This window comes from Panthera leo, chromosome B1 (genome assembly GCF_018350215.1).
Source record: "Panthera leo isolate Ple1 chromosome B1, P.leo_Ple1_pat1.1, whole genome shotgun sequence".
Lineage (NCBI taxonomy): Eukaryota > Metazoa > Chordata > Mammalia > Carnivora > Felidae > Panthera > Panthera leo.
In genome coordinates, this window is record NC_056682.1 from 171,200,756 (window position 1) to 171,219,231 (window position 18,476).

The 18,476-nt window shown below is 42.4% G+C and overlaps 1 protein-coding gene across 1 annotated transcript in view; it reads right to left on the reverse strand.

Moving 5' to 3' along the window:
- CHRNA9 (cholinergic receptor nicotinic alpha 9 subunit) overlaps positions 1-17,844 on the reverse strand; it is a 39,556-nt gene extending 21,712 nt beyond the window's left edge. The window contains exon 1 of the mRNA XM_042936538.1: positions 17,615-17,844. The gene's annotated coding sequence lies outside the window, so the exon portion shown is untranslated. The remainder of the gene's footprint in view (positions 1-17,614) is intronic.
- Between the last annotated feature and the right edge of the window lie 632 nt (positions 17,845-18,476).

Sequence of the window (18,476 nt, forward strand, 5' to 3'; positions counted from 1 at the left end):
TTCTGGTATTATGTAATATTTTAACCTAGGTCAAGGCAAAAGTCCTTGAGAACATAGATCATAACTTCTACTTCTCTAAATATATCCTGTGCCTTATACATTGTCCCAGCTCAGGAAAACATATGCCAAGATCAGTTAGCAGAATCTGCCATGGATGCAAGAGGAGGGAGTGAAGGCATCTCTCCCCTGTCTCTGCTGACTTAATCTAACAACAACAAAAACCCATAAAGATGTAGGAGGAGTTCTGTGGCCCAGGTTCAAGTCCTGGCCCCACCCCTTAGTAGTTACCTGAATGAGCTTGAGCAACTCACATAATTTCCTTGAGTCTCAATTTTCTCATTTGTTAAAAATGATAATTATAATATTTACCTAAAAGGGTATTTTGAGGATTAAAGAGAAAACAGATAAAGCTCCAAGCACATATTTGGCATAGAGCAGGCTCTCAATAAAAATTAATGCCACTCAAAAAAAAAAAAAAAAATTAATGCCACTCCCCTGCTGAACCACAGGGGCTCTGGTAGTCAGCAAAACCTCCACTGGTAAAAAGAGACCCATTATGTTGCCAACAGAAGAGCCAAGTTCATGAAGAGACATGAGCAGGTGATAAGGGATATGCAATTTTCTGGGTCAGGAGAACAGCTGATACACGAGACAGGGTATCCGATGTGTCCAGGTGAATGATCCGGAGACCGTGGCAGGCTCTGGTGTCGGTGCATTGTCAGAAGGTGCACTGTTCTCCCTGAAACCCCCTAAGGGAATATATTTGAAAGCCATAAAACTTTACACAGTTGTTTAAGATGAGTGCCCCTGGGCTTCCTCTTATTTCTGGGATTTCTTCACCATGTGGTGAGGAGACCCTATCTATAAGACCCTTTGGGACTCCTTGTTAAGCCACTTGCTTCTTGGGACTTTCTGAAATTTCCCTTTGTTCTTGAGTTTCTGATCCCTTCCTGCCTCAGTGTGTTCTCACCCCACTGGCTTTACTTCCCCTTTCTTAGCAGCTCGCGTGGTTACAATTACACCATATTTTCCTGCGATTTCCAGTGACCATCTCTCTGATGACAGTGCAACGGTTAGGTGAGCGATGAGCAGGAAGGAGGCAGGAGGGGTCACTTCTGTTAACTATAGCGAGCTGCTTCTGCTGTTGCGGGGCCTCATGAAGGGGAAGCGGAAGTGCAGAGACTGCACCATGCAGTAAACTCACACCCTCCCAGGCTATTTTGAGAGCTTCTGGCTACCAACATCTCACACAAGTGCGCACCCCCTGAGAAGCAGCAGGTCACCCTGGGCCCAGATCCTTGCTTACCCCACCCCACCCCCACCCTGGTCCTGGTCCAGGGGAGCTAAAGGGACATATTAAAACAGAAAAGATCTAGGGGCGCCTGGGTGGCTCAGTCGTTAAGCGACCAACTTCGGCTCAGGTCATGATGTCACGGTTCGTGGGTTCGAGCCCCGCGTGGGGCTCTGTGCTGACAGCTCAGAGCCTGGAGCCTGCTGCGAACTCTGTGTCTCCCTCTCTCTCTGCCCCTCCCCCGCTTGCGGTCTGTCTCTCAAAAATAAAAATAAACATAAAAAAAATTTTTTTAACAGAAAAGGCCTGAGAAGGGGCTTTCTCACCAGAGCACTACCTCCATTCTCACTTGCCCTTGGTGCTACCTAGCAAAACGCAAAACGCAGCTCAGTGGGAATGAATGTTCCCTGTTTCTAACAAGCATGTTTGGGAGGAAGGTAGAGGAAAGAGGGTCCTGATAAGTCAAGCAGGAGAACCGGAAGACAGAATTCCCAATTTTTTACCCGGGCCACTTTTTAATTTTCTATTCTCCATTTCTTCTTCTCACCAAGCACTGCCATTGACTGAGGCTCCTTACTCTTGATCTGGATTGGAGGAGACCTGGAGAGCCACTGGAAGGACAAGGGAAACCATGGGTTGGGGGAGGGGTGGACCTGCATCCATTGACATAAATGAGCCAGGTCAGGGATAAGTCCACAGACACCTTCACTCTTCTCAGGGTCTTTCTGGCCATATTGGAGCCCGAAATAAAAGAGAAAATCAGCAATACTGATCCTACGTTTACAATTTTGACATTTTGTTAAAAAAGACTTTTTGCATTAATTTTGACTTTTCAAAATATTTCATTAAGGGCCTCCTGGGTGGCTCAGTTGGTTAAATGTCAGACTTTGGCTCATGTCATGATCTCACAGTTGATGAGTTTGAGCCCCACCTCTGGCACCGTGGTGACAGTGTGGAGCCTGCTTGGGATTCTCTCTCTCACTCTCTCTCTGCCCTTCTCGTGCTCTCTCTCTCTTAAAAATAAATAAACTTTAAAAAAAAATAAATAAAATATCGCATTAAAAAGCTACATATGTTAATTACTGAATGGTGCCTCCTTAAATTCACTCTTGCCTCACCCTAGTCCTGGCCTTGGTTAGATTTAGCCCAGCTGATGGTGCTGGTCAATTCATTTGGTTGATTGTTTCTTTAAGGAAAGCGAGGCTGGAGCCTATAAAAATCATCTATATGATTCAAAGTCTAATTTTTAAATATATGTGATGGCAATCCTACTAAAATATTTGGAAAAAAAACAATGGAATTCTCAACCACAAAAATTACCCAAATTTTAGATACAATTCGAATCCTTTATTATCTAACAAAGCCAGGGTACTTCACCTTACCAGCCACCAGGTGTCTCTGTAAACTCCCCGCAGGCCCTCGCACAAGACGCTCAGGATAACGTCATAAATAAAATCTGTGGTTTTTAACCAGTTCTGAAGAGATGGCACAAAACGGTCTGAGATGCAACAGCTTCAAATACTAAATCTACAGAGACCCATCCACCTGTCCAGGATTGCGGGCTAATAGCTAAATGCTTGTGATAATGCAATCTATTAACATATTCAAGGTAGGAAATAGATTATTAGAGTCAGTTTGTCCTAATCAGTATACTTTCTAGGATGTCCCTGCATTATTTTTTCCTCACCCCATAGCTGGATCAATTTCTAACAGCACAATTCTGCGAGACCAAAACAATATTTCAGGAGGGTCTCAGAGAAATCAACTCTTCACCAGGCTTCCAGGACTAGACCTCTCACTCCTGTAGGGCAGGGAATTTTGAAAACAGCATCCAAACCATTTGCTTCTGTTAAAAAAAAAAAAAAAAAAAAAGCAAATGCATGGAGTGCTATGGTCAAAGGTCAGTAAACGGAGTGGTAGAAAAGTTGTAGCATTCTTTAAAAATACGTTTATCTACGCACATTATCACCCTCTCCCTCGTGCCACCTCATCCTGCCCTCGGAAGGAAATGTAAATACTCCAAAAGCCAATGGACTATTTCCTCTGAACTTATTTTTTTTCTGAGGTCATTCTGAAAATTAACCCTTCTCCATTCAACACCCTGGAAGGGACTGTAGATTCTTCCCCCAAGGCCCCGGGAAAATGGCCCTTGTGGGAAATCTCTGTGACGATGCTCCTTTTGAGGTTTTCCAGTTTGCCCAAGACAGCATCTGTTCTTCATTTTTATTTTATTTTTTCATCACTGTTTTAAAGAGAGAGAGAGCACGAGTAGTAGAGAGAGGCATAGGGAGACAGAATCTTAAGCAGGCTCCACACTCAGCGTGGAGCCCCGCGTGGAGCCTGGGCCGCAACCCTGAGATCATGACCTGAGCCCAAATCAAGAGTCAGATGCTCAACCGTCTGAGCCACCCAGGCGCCCCTCATTTTTAAATTACTCAAATTTTAAATTTAAGTTAAATTCTTCATTTTTAAATTACTACTAATAACCACAGCAGGAACAACGGCTAATATTTAGGGAGTGCTCACTACATGCTTATCAGTGTGATAAGAGAACCTGACAAATATTATGTCCTCGAAAGGTCACTGCTCTGGGCTTCCATGACAGTGAAGCCCGCCTGGTTCCCCCCTAGCTTTCTGGGCGACTCCTCCTCATCTACCCCCTTCTTCAGTGCTGGACTTCTCAGATTCAGTCCCAGGCCCTCTACTCTTGATCAGTGTAGCAGAAAATCTTAGCAGTTAAAAATACAGTCTCAAACTATAAGAAAAGAAGGAGAGACACTGGGTTCCAAGATGACAAATTAATTGAATGTGCTGCAAAGGGAGTGCCAACTTCAGGCTTGACCCCTCACCCTCAGGGAGATGAATTCCTTATACTGGTGCTTCTTGCCTTTAAAGTGCGGTCAAATCACAGGGTAGATGGATGTCTTGTGAAAATGCAGGTTCTGAGTCAGCTTATCTGAAGTGAACCTGAGATTCTTCAGCCCACACGATGCTGAGGCTGTTGGTACCTGGACCACACTGTGAGTAGCAAGGCTCTAGGTGACTCTATAATTATAATGAGGTACTGATAAAGTTTACCTAAGTTGCTAGTTATACTGACAGATCAAATCAATATATAATAATGGCTGAATTGTGGGATGGGCAATAGAGATTGTGAAAACTTCAAGGAATATATGTTTCTGGTTTCTAAACTCAAAATCCCTTTGAACTTAAAATTTCTGTGACATCAGAAATGAGACTTGATTATTTTTTCAAAGGTTCAACCTAAAGACTAATTGTGCAGGTTTGAATTGCTAGGTCTGGTATCCCCACTAAGAGTCAATCATTTGATCACAGAATCCACAACTTTGACTAGTCTGAAATTTTGGGGGGTGGGGTGGGGGAGGATGGGGGTAATCTATATGGGTATTGCAACCATAAGTTGGTATAAAATTGTAATCTGAGGAAAGTATAAAATAAAAATAAGAATTAAGATATGGGTAACAATGGAGATGATGAACAAGCAACCTTAAATCCACGATATTAGCAATTTAAAAATAAATTTTACATAATAATTTCTGTAATCATTGCAAAACTGGTGTGTGTTTTATCAGGTTTTTAAGACATTTGATGCATTTAAGGAAATCCAATGTGTTCATGTTGTGACTTTAGTTGAATGGGTAGAAGAACTTAATTAGGCTTGCAATCAACACTTAAGTGTTTGGAGAAAATTATTTCCTTAAAATCATAAGTTTTGCTTTATTAGTTATACGTGCATGATAGAGAAATGCTGACTTTGAAGATGTAAAAAAAAATGCTAGTTGCTTAATAAGTTTATGAGATGGTCTCACTGACCTTCTTGTAGTCCATCACATGCTCAAGTCCCCTGCCAAAGCAAGCCTTCCGCTCTTCCTTTTTCCTAGAATGCACCTCCCCCAATTCTCATACGCCTATTTGTATTATGCTTAGCGCACTCAGTGACTCTCTTACCCTGGATTGTGAACTCTGTACCCCTGTAACCCTTATAGCCCCACTAAGTTATTAGTGTTATCTCATGTATAGACAAGGAAGCAGACATGGAGAGTTTTCAACAACATGTCCAAGTGGCAGATGTGGGATGGAAGCAATGTCTCTCTTACTCATGAGCCCATGACCACTATTATTGTGCTGAATTCCATAAACCGTTATCTCTAATGCTGAACAATACTGCTGCTCAGGTAGTCTGCTGTCATCTTCAAACACAAAGTCACATAATTTTAGGAACTCCCAGAGCTTTCCCCAAAAAGAAGATATGGGACAAATCTTTAAATACCACTTCCTTGAAAGACTAATTATGGGAGAGCATAATACAAATATGCACCTATAATTTAGGACTTACTATAAATTCTGCTTCTTGCCCTTTACAAAATCTGTGCACCGATTTTGGGCACAAAAGCCCAGCACAGTGGAATTTCCTAACTCTTTTACATGGAGAGGCAGAAACGCACAGCAGTTAATTGCCTCTTAACAGATTCTGGGCCCAAGACTGTCTGGGTTCAAATCTGGCAACTGCCATTTTTCAGTTGGGTGGTCTTGAGTAAGTCACCTAAACCCTCTGTGTTCAGTTTTTTATTTGCAAAGAAACATAATAAAGGACCCACCATGTGTTTGTTCTGAGGATTGAATGAAGTAATAGCACACATAAAGAGCCTAAAACATGACTATGTCTCTAAAGGTAGGTAGAAAACATTTACTGCACATCGATGAGCTTTACAGACACCTAACTAGGTAGTTGAGAAACCGGTACTTGGACCGAGGGCATTAGACTCTCATCTCTTTTCCACCAGATCAAATTACTACCTTATCTGTTTGGGCTGGTACTTGCTAACATTTTCACGCTGCAGGCATGATATGCCTTCCATATGCCCCCCTTCCTCATTTCCACTGCTGCATTTCTTTTCACTGTGTAATTGGAAACCCCGACTGCAGAAGAAGGTTTATTTATAGCAGGAAAAAATTAGTGTTATTTAGCTTGAGCTTTTCTGCAACCATCAGTCCATTACTGTGAGAGCATCCACATTTACATTGCAACATCATTCTGTTTTCCCAGTGCCCTGTAATCATTAATTAGCTATTCAAAACAATGTTTATTGAATGTCTACAGAGAGAGAAGCCTGATCCAGCCTTCCTCCATCAAAAACCAGCATCTTCCCTGAGCTCAGATGCCCGCATACCAACCAGTTACTATATAGCTCTGCTCAGGTGTCCCACATGCACTTTAAACATGGCCAAAATTTAACTCATCTGTCCCCCTGACCTCCTCCCCCTACCCTCTCACGCATTCCTGATTTTGGTGCATGGATCCACCATTCCCATTTCTCTATGCCCAAACTGCGAGTTGGCCTAGACTCCCTTCACAAACCACCACATCCCATCTGTCACCAGGCTTCATCGGTCCCATCTCCTGAGGACGTACCACCCTTCTCATCTTCCGTGACACATGACAAGTTAGTGTGGCCTGGACTATTGCAAATCACCTCAGGACTGGTCCCTGTACTTCAGCCTCTTCTTCTTCTAGTCCCTCCTTCACATCGTCATTACGTAGACCTTTTGACATCTGACCATGACACACTCCCTGCTCCCCATTCGAAATCCTTCCATGTTCCCCTGTCATCCATAGGGCAGAGCTCCACCCTAAGACACAGCATATGAGGCCCTTCATATTCTCAGCTCCGCCTCTTCCCCCCACCCCCCATAGCTTTAGTGCCAGGAAGGATTTGCAGCACTCCTTCCTGCCACCATGCTGCGTATATGTCATTCCTTCAGTCTAGCGTGCTCATCCTGCCTTGCCCAACCACTGAACAATTGCTTCTCTTTGAAGACTCATTCTGAGAGTTGCCTAATCAATTAAGCTTATTTCTAGCCTCTCCGGGCAGAATTCTGTGCTTCCTCCTCCATGTTCTTGAGGTTTCTCAGACATGCTTCTATTATAATGCCTGTCCTACTGTTTAATTGCTTACAAGGTTGTTCCCCCAACCAGACTGAATACCTCCCAAAGGCTCTATTTGTCTTGTTATCCCCAGTGCCTGGGATACACAAAAGGCCCAATAAATGCTCATGAAATACACTATTGTTGTGGCAAGAACAAGAGTCTGTCAAGAGGTCTTCTGATGGCCAGCTCACCTCTTCCTACACCAGGTTTCCCCAGGCAGCCTTGGTCAGCCTCCCCTGAGGAATGACACTGCCTGGTGTCCTCTGGGAAAGCATGGTGGCAGCTGAGTGCTTTGGGTCCTAACCTTACTCTGCCTGTACCTGGGCCAGCCTGGCTCCCTGCAGGGCAGCCTTAAGAGGAAGAAGAAACCCAGATATAAATGTACCTGGTAGAGAAGCCAGCTACTTGTTCCCAGCTCCATCAGTGTTCCGGCTTTTCAGAGCAGACTCTGCTTTGGAAGGGGTGCACTGTGTTTGGCCTGGGAGCCAACAGATTCCAGTCAGAATGGAAGGAGCTAAGTGAGTTTAGATTCCATTTTTGACCCCAGTGCAGTGCAGTAACAGTCAAGCTACATATATGCTTAAGATTCTAAGCTCCTAGAGAAAGATCTGTATTTAACTCACCTTAGGTGGCAAGCCCCTTGGCAGGGGGGAAACATCGCTTAATTATTTTTGATGAAAAGGAATATTTTTAGATAAAAATTAAAATTGTTTGCTATTTTCCTAATACAAAAGGCCCCCGGGGAGCAGGTTCTGACCAGAACCCTGCTACTTAATCTAGGCTCATTGCAAATATTTACTAGATGCTGGGCAGAGAGTTTATGGAAGAATTAATACATTGCCCCTTCCCTCAAGGTGCTAATGGAGAAAAAAGACAAACTTCTAAGAAAAGTTGAATCATAAATAAATAAACAAGAGTTGAACAAGAAATACAAGAAGAATATGCCTCAAAGGGGTGACTCACTCTCTACCAAAGGAGAAGTTCAGAGAAGGGAGAAGCCATTGGCCCCCAGGGTGATGGCTCAAAAGACACAGAGACAGCATAGCTCTCACCTGACAGGTTAGACCAGCAAGCCAGAGGGCATGGGGTGAGATTAGGGGACATCCTGGTAGGAAGAAAAGAGTAGATTCTTTGAACTTGGGGTTTGAGTTTCTGTTTTGCCATTTATTTCGCTAGAGATCTCAGACATTTGTTAACCTCTCTGCACCTCACTTTTCTCATGGCCTCCATATAGCATTCAAGACTGCAAACATTTAGCACAAACACATGTGCTAAGCCCTGCAAACAAACATGAAAAGAGAAGTGTTTTGTCCTCAAGAGCTACCATGCGAGAAGGGGGTCAGTAAATATTAGTCCCCCTCTTCCTTTACCCTCCAGGTGTCTGTCACCCTAAAGGAGGGGTGAGCAGACCCAGTGGACTATTACTAAGTGGAATGCAGGATGTGGCTTCAGAAGTGTGGAGACAGAAAAAAAAGAAAAAGTGCGGAGACAGAATAAGCTCATTACCATCCACTTTGGAAGATTCCTGCCCTCCTGTCCCACCTTCTATTAGGAAATGGGTCTTTCCTCCCTGAGGCAGAGATCCTGATTTGCAACCACCCCTCTTGTGCTTTGACAAAGTCTGGGAGTTGCCAAAGTCAAAGGCAGTAACCCTTAGACAAATGCTATCATTGTCCAAATGCTTATTTACCTACTCACTTGATTTATTTAATTGCAAAAGACAACCACTAGGGGGCCTAGGAGCAAGAAGCTAAGCTCAGACCCCATTTATCAAGCAGAATGCGTGTCATTCTTGACGAAAAATGTAGTCAGGGTCTACAAAACATACACTGTGAGCTGAAAACAATACCTTCTGCCCCTTCTGCTAACTCTTAGTAAAGAACATGGCTCCCTTGAGGCTAAAAAGCATTCTTAACTCATCCCATCCTCCACAAGCCATCAGACTAGGCCAAGGGTTTCTTAGCTCCGATTCCATTTTTCAGTGTTTCCTCCTGATTAAAGCCCTTTGGCTCAGCAGGATTGTCTATAATGATAGTAAATGGTTCACATGATGATGAGGCAATCTTTTCACATCTTGAGCTGCAATCCGTCTTGTAAAACCTTGCCACTCACTGTCTGAATTCACAGCCCTGAATTCTCAGGAAAGCCATCAACCTGGGGTTATTGGTCTGGGTTCGTATGCCTCGGGCCCCGCCCCGCCCCCCACCCCCTACCCATTTCTCACACCACAGGCAGAGACTTGAATAGCTATTGTACCTACCTATGGCAATCGTCATTAAAATCAATCACTCGTTTGCCAAAACACATACCCACTCACACACACACACACAACCCCCTGACACAAAAACCGCACAAAACTCGGGTCCCTATGTGTCCCTGGGGTCACGATAACTCAAGTCTCCGTGACCGAAACGGAGTGGCAAAAGTTGTTTTTCCTTAGCAGGAGTCTGCTTTCACAAAGATTCATCTCCTACATTTTCTCTGAGACCCTCACACACACTACAGCAACAAAGGAAAGGAGCATGATTTCCCAAGCAGGTTGCCTAGAAACCACTCCTGTGTTTCTGAAACTAATTTAAACATGAAAATTCAGCTCCTGACTCATGCCAGGAATGCATGTAATGGTTTTCTCAGTATTTTACTTTCTTTTTCTTTCACATTACAAAATAATGCACGCTCGTTGCACAAAAATGGAAAGGAAGATGAAAATACACAGGTCCAGAAAGAGAAAAATCCCCCATAATCTCACCATCAGAGGCAACCACTGTTATCATTTGGGGATATTTTCTTCCAGGCTTTTTTTTCTATGTATTTTTAATATTGTTGATATTAACACTGAATTTACATAGATCTTGCTTTTCTCACTTAGTATATTGTCAGCATTTCCCATCTGGCTGAAATTCTCAGAATATTGATTTTTTTTTAAATACCGCATTATATTACAGTCAATTTTCCATTATTTACGTAACCATTCCCTTAATGCTCAACATTTAGATTATTGCCAATCTTACACCTTTTTTTTTTCAATCTTACACCATTTTGATCAGTGTTGTCATGGTCATCTTAGTACAAAACACTATTATCTCATAATAATAAAATCATAAAAGGAATTTCAAAAGCCTAAAATTTTTAGAAACTTTTAAAAATTGGACTAATGCATGTTTACAGTATATTTTTAAATTTAAACAATACATTAAAAAGTAAATTGAGCGGTGCCTGGGTGGCTCAGTCGGTTAAACATCCGACTCTTGATTTTGGCACATGTCATGATCCTAGGATTGTGGGATCAAATCCTGCATCGGGCTCCACACTGACAGCATGGAAGCTGCTTGGGATTCTCTCCCTCTCTCTCTCTCTCTCTCCCTCTGCCCCTCTCCCCAGCTCGTGCTCTCTCTCTTTCTAAAATAAAAAAAAAAAATTTAAATAAGTAAATTGAAATTCAAAGTAAAAGAGGGTTCTTCTAACTAGTACCACTTCCTAGAGGTAACCACTGCCCACTGCTACCAGAAGTCTTCTATGAATATAAAGGCACATATATATGCTTGTTTATTTGATACCACACTGTTCTACCACGCTTTTTTTCATTTATTACATCTTGGGCGTCTTTCTTCATCAATCCAAATTGGTCTCTTCTTTTTAGAAGTTGCACGCTATTCTATTAGATGGCATGCTGTCACTCACATGCTGTGGACAGAACTTGTTACTGCACTCGATACATTTTCACTGAGCTGGGTACTGGGCAGTGGGTCTGATATGACACTACTTCAACCACACTGTACCTTTGCTGGAAGAGGGAACAGACGGTAGCAGAGGTAACAGCTTTACCCCTGGAATTCGCACTGGAGGTTATAGAGGGGTCTCCAAATTTTTCCTTTTGTAAAATTTTGTTCTTTGGTTGTTGTTTTCAAACCAAAAGTTTGTACCCTTTTACTAATCCTCCCCCAGCCCCAAGGAAACTCCATTCTACCTCTGTTTCTACGAGTTTGACGTTCTTAATTTATTTTTTTCTTTTTAGATTCTCTGTGTAAGTGATACCATACAGTATTTGCCTTTCTCTGTCCGGCGTATTTCATTTAGCATAATGCCTTCCACATTCATCCATGTGAATCAACAAATGGCAGGATTTCTTTATTTTTTAAGACTGAATAATATTCAATTATTTGTAGAATGCATTCAATTAATATATAATATGTATTATCCTTACATTGTGTATGTCTAAATATTATATATATATACACATTATTATGTGTAATATATATATATATATATATATATATATATATATATATATATATCTATATATCTATATCACTCATCCATCAACAGACACTCAGGTTGTTTCCACAACTTGACTATAGGAACAACATACTGCAATGACCATGGGAATACTGATATCTCTTCAAGATAATGAGTGTATTTCCTCTGGATAAAAACTCAGAAGTGGGATTGCTGGATCATATGGTAATTCTATTTTTAATTTCTTGAGGAGCCTCCATAATGTTTTCCCAGGGGCTGCACCAGTTTGCATTCCCACCAACAGTGTAAGAGGGTTCCACTTTCTCCACATCCTCACCAACATCTATTGTCTCTTGTCTTTTTTATAACTCTCCTAACAGGTACGAAGGGATATCTCTGTGTGGTTTTTATTTGCATTTCTAGTGTTGGCAAGCACCTTCTCATGGACCCATGGGCCATTTGTATGTCTTCCTTGGAAAAAATGTCTATTCAGATTCTTGGCCCATTTTTTAATTGGGTTATTTTGTTTTTGCTGTTTGAGTTACTTTTACATTTTAGATATTAACCCTTATCAGATTTGTGGCTTGCAAGTATTTTCTCCCATTCCATAGTTGACTTTTAATTTTTTTAATGGTTTCCTTTGCTGTGCAGGGGCTTTTAGTTTGATGTAGTCCCACCTGTTTATTTTTGCTTTTATTGTTTTTGCATCTCCAAACTTTTCTGATCTCCACACATGTTGAATTTTTGAGCATGTACCCCCCAGCCATTTATGTATATTTATTTATGTTATATACATGTACTACTTATGAATATATTATTTACATGATAGAACATACACTAAAAATAGACATTTTAATGGGTTGAATTAAAGATGAAATAGACATTAATTCACCTAATAATAAATTATATTAAAATATATAATAAAAGCGTTTTATTGTTTTTGATAAGAGCAATGTGATTGCTTTGTTATATTTAAAATATTTAAAAATATTGGCTTAACACCTTGTATTACAGTTATTCTGGGGTCTGATTCTAAGTTCAGCTTATAATCAACAGTAGATTTTTTTTTTTTTTGATGATGATTAAAGATTTTTTCTTCTTTTCTTTTTTCTTTTTTTCTCAAGTTAGTCAACATACAGTATAGTCTTGGCTCAGGAGTAGAACTCAGTAATTCATCACATATATAACACCCAGTGCTCATCCCAACAAGTGCCCTCCTTAATGCCCATCACCCATTTAGCCCACCCCCACCTCCTCAGTTGATTTTAAGGGTTGTCATTGCTGGCCCCACTCAGAGTCCTGCCCACCAAAAATGCAAATTCACTTTGTGCTCACATTATTAAGTTTATCTTTGATTCATGGCTACCTTGGAAGGATCTTTTAAGGCTAGTTATCCATTTTATAAGCTTTAGCTTACCTAAAGTTAGATCATATTTTCCATAAATCCACTTAACCAGGCACGTGTCCAAAACCAGACTCATGATCTTCCATTTCAAACCTGCTCTTTCCCTCATCTTCCACATCTCAGTTATTCACAACTCCGTTCCCCCCAGTTGGTCAGGCCAGAATCCTCAAGTCTCTCCTCGGGTTTCCTTTCCTTCTCTCAGCTCCACAAGGAATGAATGCATTAGCAAATCCATTAGCTCTACCTTCAGGGCATATCCAGAATCTGGGCACTTCCTGCCCCTTCTCCGCTTACTGTCCTGGTCTAACCCACTGTCTTCTCTTACCTACAGTTATTGCATTGACACCCTAACCATTTGCCCTGCTTCTGCCCTTTCCCCTCCACAATCTCTGCATCACAGTAGCATGTATTTGCCTTTTAAAACTTTTTTCTTTTTGGGGAGCACCTGGGTGGCTCAGTTGATTATGCATCTGACTCTAGATTTTGGCTCAGGTCATGATCTCACAGTTGGTGAGTTCGAGCCCCGTATTGGGCTTTGCACCGAGAGCATGGAGCCTATTTGGCATTCTCTCTCTCTCTCTCTCTCTCTCTCTCTGCCCCTCCTCTGTTTGCTCTCTCTCTTTCTCAAAGTAAATAAAGTTTAAATAAATAAATAAATGTGCTTTTTTTAATGTCAAGCTTACAGAAAAGCAAAGAATACTATTCCCTTATCCCATATTCCTCTATAGTTCCTATTTTGCTCATCTGATTATCTGTCTGTCCATCTATCTATCTACCCATCTAAAGGGCGTATATGGTAGGCCATTTACTCCTAAACACTTTAGTGTGTATTTTGAGTATATTGTCTTGTATAACATAGTACAGTTACCAACCTTAGTAAATACAACATTGGTAAAGTAATTATGTCTAACCTACTATCTTCCTCCCTAGTTTATTAATGGACTCACTGATGTTCTGAATGATGCTTTATTTTCTTTAGAACAGGATCCGGCCTGAGATCAGGGTCAGTTAGAGTATTTGATTGCTGGGACTCATTAGTCTCCTTTAACTTGACACATTTTACCTAGTCTTTCTTTGTCTTTTATGACACTGATATTTTTGAAGACTACTAGTTTCCTCTCCTGTTTTTATTTTTTTTAATTTTTTTAATGTTTATTTATTTTTGAGACACAGACAGAGCGTGAGCAGGGGAAGGGCAGAGAGAGAGAGGGAGATACAGAATCTGAAACAGGTTCCAGGCTCTGAGCTGTGAGCACAGAGCCCGACGTGGGGCCTGAACCCACGAACTGCGAGATCATGACCTGAGCCGAAGTCGGACGCTTAACCGACTGAGCCACCCAGGCGCCCCTCCTCTCCTGTTTTTAAAAGAATTTTTTCATTTGGGGCTTTTGATGTTTCCTCACCATTAAACTCAGGTTATATATTCCTGACCCCAACATTACGGAGATGCTATGTCCTTCTCAGGGCATCACATCTGGAAGCAGACAAAGTCCATCTGCCCCTTACTGGAGGCATAAATTTTAATCACACAGTCGAGGTGTGATCTGACTTCTTCACGGTGCAGTTACTATTTTTTCCCTTGCAATAAGGAATCTTTGAGTGGCACTTTAAGACCACGCAAGTATCCTCTTCCTCATCAAAACTTCCATTTAGATTTAGCAACCATTGAGGATTCTTGCCTGGGCCAATCTCTTAGTGGAGGATTGTAACTGGTAACTTTCAATCTCCAGCACATCCTGCACAGTATCAGCCAGCACATGGCTTTCTACTGGAAGCAAGAGCCCTTTCTTCCCCCTTATCTCTTTCCTAGCATGGATGAGTGGATTGCAATTTTTCAATACTTTATAACTCATGGTTGTCTTTAATTATTTTGACGTTCAAACCATCCCCAATTTACCCATTGGAAGCTGCCTCACAATGGTCCCTATGCACTTTTTTTTTTTAATGTTTACTTAGTTTTGAGAGAGAGAGGGGTAGAGTGCGAGTGGGGGAGGGGCAGAGGGTTCTGTCAGCACAGAGCCCTACATGGGGCTCAAACTCATGAACCATGAGATCATGGCCTGAGCCGAAGTCGGACACTTAACAGACTGAGCCACCCAGGCACCCCTTATGCACCTCTTTTAAAATGAGATCACATACAGGTATCCACTTTTTGAAAGTTCACATTATGCCACTCGGCTTTTGCAAAAGACCTACGTTACTACCTGTTTTCACTAACGGAAAGAAACCCAAGAGAGTTTTTGCTTTTGTGAGAAAAGGTGAAAAGCAAAAATAGCATTCAGTGTTTGTGTGACAGCAAGCCGTTACAGAGGCAGCGCGGCAATGAGGGGGGCCCCATCTGAGCTCCTTCCCCAGGAACCACACTCAGCATCTCAGCATCAAGCCACCATAGCTTTGAACTGTGTCACGAACATCTGTGTATTTGTTAGCAAGAAGTGTCCCAAAGGCATCAGAAAAGCCTATGAAAGGTTATTTTTTGAGTCTGGGGAACACTCAAAATTTCTCCATATAAATAAGTGGTAATTGCTTCTGTGCTTTACGCTATTTTGGCTTATGAAAGGTTTCATGGGAACACTGTACTTTCAGATAGAGGGGGAAATCTGTAGATGCTCTAAGCTCTAGCTGTGCAACCTCTCCAAATGAAGAGCCCATTTCTAGCCCTGGTTTTGGAGCCCTCCCTCAAAGAAACAGCATGCTGCCCAAGATAGTCCTAAGATGTAAAGAAAGATTCACCCTGAAAATCTCTGAACAAAAATGTCTCTGTTAAAGATAACATGGTGCTTATGTACGTGCTGGCTTACTGAACCCTCCAGAGGGGCAGGTACTATGCACTGGACGTGGGGACTCAAGTAAGACCAAGCTCCAGAAACACACAGGCCAGTCCAACAGACTGATGTCCGAACAGACGAAGCCAAGAGAGGCAGTGTGGCACAGTGGCTGAGAGCACAGACTCCTAGCCCCAGTGGCTGCAGTGAAACCCCCTTCTCCCGCTCACAGCTGTCTGACTTTGGCAAGTTAACATGGCCGCACTTCAGTCTGCCCCATTGGTACACTGAGCACCATTATGATATGTCTGGCTTGTAGCACCGCTGTAATAACTGAGTGAGTCAGTAGTAAAGTACTCAAACCAGTGTTTGGTGCACAGGAAGCTCTCAGTAGGTGTTGGCTGTTGTTAAAATAAAATATAGTAAATAGATGTGCTCTAAGAAGGAAGATGTAAGCTTTCTGGGAGTTTCAAAGGAAATAGCAAGTGAGCTAGACTAGAAGGAGGAAAAGGACCCCCAGGCAGATCGAAGGGCTCTGGGCAGACAGGAAGTATCTCATTCCCTCAATGACTATTCCTTGTTCATACACTTTGTGTTTTGCCCTTGTGTCTCCCCTCCCCTCTGACTTCTTGTTTTCCTTATTATACCAAGGAGCGGACAAACTCACCAATAGGCACTATACCCCATGACATATTGATAGCATTTCACAACGTTAAATATCACTTCAACACAATCAGGATTGACTCCCTGCCCATCTGACCTCACCTCCCCCAGCTCTAAATGTCTTCCCCAGGCCCACTCGGAGTCTTTCCACCTAGCCTTCAGGGAACTAGGGAGCCAATGCAGGGCCTGACTTGGGATGCAAAAGGGATGGGGTAGGAGTTATGAACTCAGATGGAAGATAGCAGCCAAAATGAGCGAAGAGGCAAATAAGAAGGTAATAGGGAACAGTGAGGACTGCAGGAGCTGTGCTCTCATGACCAACTCAAGCATTCAAGCTCATTTTTTTTTTTTTTTTGAAAACTTTGTGTGGACAAGGGCGATATTCAAAGTAATTACAACTAGTAGGGCATGGATGCCCATCAGAACAGATCACAGCATAAACAACCAGCACTGATGCAGACCTACCCTGTGCCCTCCACTCTGTCCAAAATAAAAATGTCTCTAATCAAGACTCTGGATCTACTCCGCTGGTGTCCAAGTTGTACCTCTGCCCTGGTCCAGGTCAGAGCAGGAAAACTAGGTGTCCACCCCAGGATTATATGTAGCAGCAAGCACTGTACCTGTACATAGTAGTACATAATAGTACTAGTACTAGTACATAGTAGTACATAATAAATATTTGTTGAATAGAGAAGCAGCATGGTTAGAAGCATGGACTCCAGAGCCAGATGGCGTTGGGCTAGAGTCTTGGCTATGCTGGGAATTGGCTGTGTGGCCTTGAGAAAGTTACTTAAACTCTCTGTGCTTCAGTCAGCTTACCTATAAAGTGGGTATAATAGTAGTTGTGAGATTAAATAAGAAAATACATGTTAGGACACTACCCAGTACCTAGGCCAGTAGCTACCAAGTGAGAACTCAATAAATATCAGTTATCAATATCAGTTATGTAGCATTCAAGAAAGAGGTGTTTGGAGGACTCACACCGCAGTGGGAGTGACATAAAGGATCTAAGCCACCAGTCAGGTAGACAGAGGTCAAATGTTGGCCAGCTCCAGGAAAGAAATCGCTGAAGCCATTTAGCTGAAGCCAGATTCTTTGTACTGGAATTTCAGAGCTACCTTGCCTGGCTCTAGAGCTTTCTAGATCCCTTCTTCTTTGATTCCAGGCATGGTCTTCCAGACCCCAAGGAGTTGTCCTGGCAAAAAAAGATGTTACCCCAGATGCTACACCTGGGAGTGCCCGTTCTCATTCCCTGCCTCTGCCAGTCTCTGGGAAGCCTTTCTCAAGTCAGGAGCAATGCTCACCCTGGGCTGGGGGCCTCATAGGCATGTGGACCACTGCCTCATTCCCTGGTTGGATGTCCAATTGTGTCCTCTTCCTGCCACCACGCAGCTCATCCACTCTGTCACATACAGCTAGACGGGTAATATCTCATAGCTCTGGTGATTAACCAGCAAAGTGTTCACTATGTGGCTCCAAGAAGCAGACAAGGCAGTGTTTTTGTTTACAGATTAGCCACTTATTAAGGCCCAGATGCTAGCGTTCACTGGCTATTTCTAAGGAAGTTGAGCAATGGTGACTTATGCTTTTCTACCTCTGGGACGGAGTAGGAGGGGGTTTTCAAACATCGTGTGCCTCAGCAACTGAAAGGAACTCTAAAAGGGCTCCTTTCTGGTCTGTGGCTAATCCAGGTGACTTTGGGATCCCCATTTCCTCAAGATTAGAGTGCGCACAGCAGATACCCTCTTTATCAATTGGCTACAGATGTTTCCTATCCCAGCAGTTTGAGACAAGCAATTGCAGCCACTACCACCGGATATAAACAGAGACTTTACAACCACAAGCTTCCTTGTCTGTTGCTTTAGCCCTTCTGCTTCCAAAGTGCCATGGGAAAATAAAGTGCATCTCCTGGTCCACAACTGCATTTCCAACCAATTCCTGCATAAGGATGACAAGGTTAAAAGGACAGTTAGGGCTAGCAATTGGTTATCTATTCTTGCTTATCCATAGCATTTAGTAGGAAAAACGGTATGTTCATTTTCTTTTTTTAATTTTTTTTTTCATTTTTGGGACAGAGAGAGACAGAGCATGAACGAGGGAGGGGCAGAGAGAGAGGGAGACACAGAATCGGAAACAGGCTCCAGGCTCCAAGCCATCAGCCCAGAG